The sequence below is a fragment of the Varroa jacobsoni genome, unplaced genomic scaffold (assembly GCF_002532875.2).
Source record: "Varroa jacobsoni isolate VJ856 unplaced genomic scaffold, vjacob_1.0 scaffold_1172, whole genome shotgun sequence".
Lineage (NCBI taxonomy): Eukaryota > Metazoa > Arthropoda > Arachnida > Mesostigmata > Varroidae > Varroa > Varroa jacobsoni.
The window spans coordinates 175,220-181,219 of NW_019214074.1; positions in this window are offsets into that span (position 1 = coordinate 175,220).

Sequence of the window (6,000 nt, forward strand, 5' to 3'; positions counted from 1 at the left end):
ATATTTAAGCATTCAGACATCTTGGGACAAAACGCTTTGTCAGGTTGATTAAAGACATAAAGAGCGAGCTATTTGAAGTTACCTAATAGTTAACGTTAGTAGTTTTGCTAAGGCAACGTGTAGCCCTATAGCTACACATAAATAGCTGATTTTAATTTAAAAAAAATAAAGAGAATGCCCATTATTAGTCGTTTTTCGGCTAATGAGATATTAGAGGCTACCGATTACAGCTTTCAGTGGTTTTCAAGTTTCATCGAAGTAACTTATGACTTTTACTTGTTTGCTAGCATATCGAATAATACAAAGAGGATATCTGTCTTATATTTATGTTGGAATCATAGCACAAAAGTCGAAGTACGTGCACCTTTTTGCAATGGCTAAAAGTTTATTTTAGTGTAGAACGGGCGTCTAATGGACGTCGTCTGTAGAAATTAGTAATAATAATTGCGACTGACATAACTAAAATGGTGATACGTTGCTTCGCATACTAGATAATCAATATTCAGCTTAACGATGAATTTATTAAGCGGGTTAATGTCCCGAGTTCTTCGAAGTTATTATCTTCCACATACAGTCAGGTAAATAAAAGCGTACACATAAAAATTTAAACTGCGGGTCGAAAACTCATATACATTGAAGTAACTAAAGCCGAGGCCATGTTCCAGGTTTAATCTTGAATCATTACAGACATATATCAAATGCAACGCACGAGTTACCCTCTTGGGGGCAGTAGACTAGACACTGATATGAAGCTAATTCGATAAGTTTTTGAAAATGTAAAGATATAGTATGATATTTGTAAAATTTCTTACGATTTGTAGACGCTTCTCTTATTAAATTTTTAAATGTCTATTTAACATTAATTATATCATTCGTTATATTACTTTAGTTGAATGAGTTTTTTTCTAAGCAGCACTGCTGATCGCTCACATTTCATCAGTTGCTGATAGTACAGTGTATTTGTATAGCACAATTACTATTCATATGTTGTACTTAAGGCAGGATGTCTTTCATTCATCAGTGTCTACTTCATGCGTTTCAGTGATTCATACAGGGGTTGCTAGTGGGAAAGTACGTAAAATTGTAAGCGAATTCACTTCCCCGCGGAGGCTGAGTCTGCAGTCTACCTGTAAGTGAAAAGGCACGCATCTTTTATCTCCATTAAACTAGTCGTGTATTGACTTCTTATAGAGCTTCGTAGAATACACGGAGCGGGTGTCCGAAAAATTATTTTTCACATCAATTTTAGTTTTCAAGTTTAATTTTCAGGTGTATATTTGCGCATTTGTTTGGTTATTTTTAGTTTATTTGCTTATTGTCACTTAAGTGAACTGACTGAGGGACTGCTGACTAATGATCTTGACTAATAATAATCCAAAACACGGAAGTCAATAGGAATGATTTACTCCGACAAAATACAAAGGCCTACCCGCAAGTGGCTATAAGCGAGACTCGCCAGAGTTTTTAAGCGTTCGACATTGTTATATTTACCTCTCACACTTTAACGCTACGTTATGAAAGGTGGACCTTTTATTTCAATTTAGAATGACATCGGTAACTTACAAATTTACATTTAATTACAAATAATGAATAAATTACAGATAATGAACAAATAAAGTCAATAAAGGATTAAAAAAGTAAAAAAGAAATTTAAAAAAATACATAGAGCAGAGTCATTGAACAAGCGATTTAGCTCAGTTTTTGTAAATTAAGAGAAGGAATCCTCTGTCCACAGCCTCAGTACTTCCAACTGCTTGCGTAATGCGCACATTCCAAGAAATCAGATTACCAACTAAATTGCCTACCACCGAGAATGACTGAAGAAATATGGTCTGTGCATACTGTTCTGTACAAAAATATACATATCATCTTATTCTTCCAATCGTATCAGAATATCACATTGATTTTCTAAAACGGAAATGACCCAAGGCAAACACCATAATTATTTGCTAGTCATACTCACTTAATGAGCTAATATAACTATATGCCTCATAAGTTGTTCAATTAATTATCTCGTGTAAGCTTCGAACAAATGCTTCATTTCCGAAATGCTGACAACCAAAAATGAGAAAGTTTTGATGATTACTGTAGGTAGTGCATAACGTCCTATAAACCAGTCTCAAACGGTTAAGTCTTTGAAGTAATTGGAACGGATAGAGCACTTGGCTTTTACTAACAGCATCGCTGTGTTGTCACTTCATATTCAATGACTCCTCTGTGTTCCGCCTATGCATATATATACATATATATAACATTTTCGTTAGTACTACTTACTGTCTATGCTTTGGTTTTTTCGAGGCATAGTACTGAAGGCACAATCTTTCTTTAAGCAAGCTTATTGATGAGCATTTATTGAATTTAGTTTCAAATTGACAGTCCGCTTATGTATTATGCATATATCAGGAAGTACAAGTAGCATCAGTTTTTCATTGGAGCGCTTTTAGGATTTTCTTCGCTTAGGTTTTAGTTTCTTTTAATTGAACCGCTGAAGAATGATTGCACCTATACAGCGGTTTTTACGTTTTTTTTAGATTTTTACGTACTAACTGTAATTAGTCATGCAGTATTACTACTTATCATGGACAATTTTTGCTATGGGAACTTTTGTTGGGCGACGATTTTTTCTATGCTCGCCTGCGATGAGAAATCCAAGTTTGATGCTATCCTCAACTCGAGAGGAGATCGGCAGGCCTTTGTCGTGGTTTGGGGTGATAAGATGTGCCTTTTTTAAATTTGCAGATTTGTTGATGACCTGGTTTAAATGTGTAACAAAAAAATTGTTACATATTTACTGGTCTGTTCAATTAATTGCAAAAATAGGGATATCAGAAAAAAGCGATTTATAATACTCTAGTTTTCAATTTAATTATAATACAAAGCCCGTATCCAGCAAATTCTGATGCGGCAATTCTACCGTAACGGCGGTACCGGCAACAAGCACGATTAGCATACACATCGCTCCGTCTATCTATATGAAAATAAACAAGCCGACATTCTACAACGACCGACCGTCGCCGTGAAACTTTTGTATTATTATATAGCGCTACTCATGGGTGAGTAGCGCTACAAGATAAAATATGCCTACGTTTTTGATGGAAGCCTTTTCAATATGATGGCCTAAATACGAGGCAATCATTAACTTTAGAGGATCAGTATCTAGAGGCACAAAAGGACCCGACTAGCCACTCAAAGATATTTAATGACATCACAGAACTGGTTCCTCTACTGCTATCAAGATTTTTTAAAGTTGTTTTATTATCTTTTCCGTTGAAATATTACACTATCAGTCCGTAAATGTCTGTATTTTACAGCAAAAATCAAATGTAGTTACAAATAGATTAAATTTGCAGGGCTTGAAATACTTATATTTAACAAGCTGATATAAATAAGTGTGTGTGTTATACAGAAGTAGCAAACAGTCGATACGAATTTACGGGTTACAAATCAATCTTTCAAAGAATAACTAGGCATTACTTTAATTCCTTGATGAGACATCAGATGTCATCTTTAAATACTTGCCTAGCGACTTTACATACATCATGCAAGATCAGTTTAATTATACATATTATAGCAGGACTTGAACAAACTGCTCTTAACTCTTAAGCAGAGGCTGATGTTTAAAATGTTTTAAGCGGGCGGGCAGATAAACTATAATTGAGCATTGGCACGGCAACTCGAGAGCCTGCCCTTCGAATCCCAATCTCCTTGACTGGCTGTTTAATTACAATATTAAACAATGTATGTTCATAATACTTCTAAAAGAATATCATAAAGTGTTAATTTTACGTTGAGTTGCACGATATGCTTCAGAAAAATCTATGAAAATTGAAAAGACGACACAGGTTCAGTAGATAGAAGCAAAAGAAGGAGAGTTTTAAACAACCGGATTGACTGGCATACGGATTGTCCAAATCGACTGAGGGAAAAATATTGCCAAGTGGTACGGATTCTGATATTAAAATCATAAATTGAAAACGGAAATCCTCAGTTTTTTATCACATCATTCATCAGGTTTTCGCCTGAAAGTTTCATGCGTGCCAAAGTTCAATTACTTGGAATCCTTTTAAAACATGTTTAGCTAATGCAATGAAGATCAGATGAAAAAAGCGTTTACAACCGATCATAACGTAAGTCGACGCTTGTGAGAATTTTGAATCTTATCCCATAGTTTAATATTGCAATTATTATTACCATCAGAAAAGTACTGTAAATATTAGGTTGTTACAAGCAAATGTGAAAGGCTTTGAAATTGAGTAACTTTTGAACTAGTTGGGTTGTGATGGTTATTTTTAGAATGTGTTAGGGCCACTCTGTTTCATTTTTTATGCATCTGTCCTAGCTCCCTGGCAGATTCTGGACGACCATATACCTACCATTTGCGTTCCCATCTGCAATTTCTTTGTCTATGGTTTCTCGAAGTAAATCGATTTCGAAAAGTAAGCAAATTGAAGCCAATGTTATATACTTCTTTGCTCAATACAGAAAATAATTGAGGTGTGGCGATGAGGTCTGGCGTTGTCATCAAGTAACCAGCCTGCGTGCTTTTAATTGCCTTGCCAACGGTCTAGGAGTTTTTCGAGGAACTTGAAATAGCGAGCTGCATTTATTGTTTCATTTTCGGTGAGTATCTCTTCGCAGCAGATGCTTCTCGTGTTCATTGCGGTTACTTGACGTTGCCACCAAATTTGATTTTTTACTAGAACAAGGACCACCATAATCTCTCTCTGACTAGCGATAAAGACTGGACCATGCCTTGTCTATGCGATTGACACTCAGAGCGGATTTTTTGTTGATTGAAGTGGAATAAGGCATGAATTTTTAATTGGTCTTAAGTCAGTCCACGGGGGATCCATTTTTTATGTTTCCGGTATTTGGATCATGCTTCTGCAACACATTACATGTGAATAACGAGTTTTGGCCGACAAAGCCATTGGACTCTGATAAAGTTCTATGATCTGCTTTCGTAAAAAGTGAAGCATAGGATTTCGACATCCGTCGGATTTCGACTGCTACCGCTTTTATCTTTAAGGATTATTTTATTTAGAGCTTACCGGATTCGCTGTAACAACCTAATAAATTAGGTCTTTAAAATTGTGACTTAACTTGATGTTGCCAACCACTAGCGTCGCCTTTTAGTCAATATTGCATATTTTTTTGCAAATTTAACTTTTTTTTTTTCACAGATAATTTAAGTAAATGCACAGAATCGTTTGGAAAGAATGTCCAGTAAAAATCTAGGTTTACTCCTTGCCGTTCAAATGTGGATTGAAAACTGGTATCGATAATCTTTTTTTTCGTTGTTTCTGTAAGAGATTCCGTAAAAATTGGCAAAAAGACAAAAGCGATCTAGCTATAACCGAGTCTTACCTAATCGGAAGATAGTTTTGTGTAAAGGCCGACTATGTTCTGAGTAATGGGCTATTTGTCCTCTTTAATATTCCTCAGGGAAATTTCGTACCTCTTTTGCTATGGTAGTGTTTTCATTTGACAGAAACAAAAAAAAAGCGCTCTAAAAAGCGCACACACGATATACTTCAAAATCCAGTTGGTATAGTGGTACCTTGGTATTTAGTATATCAATCAAAATTGTGCATTGTTGAAAAACGGCGGTTTTGATCTTGAGTATGGAGTAGTACACGTGTTGCTCGCTAGTGCGTCTCTCATTAGGAAGCTTAGCATGTAAGCGTCCGCAAGTGCGGACTCTGATCCTAGCGCGGCATATATGATCAACACATGTGCCAATTATACGAATTATGTACAGTTTCGTAAATACAATTTCGCATTATTTTATAGCAACAACATTACGTTTATCATCACTATTATGGCAAAAAGAAGTAATTTTGGAAGCGATTATGTTAAAAATAGTTTTTGAGGTGCCACCAATTTGATTCGCCTACTATATTATCATTATTCAAGAATCAAAATGCTTGGATGTTCTTTCAACTCTGCAAAGCAGATTGTGCAGGTCATTATTTTAAGTTCAGAGCTAATAATTTTTGT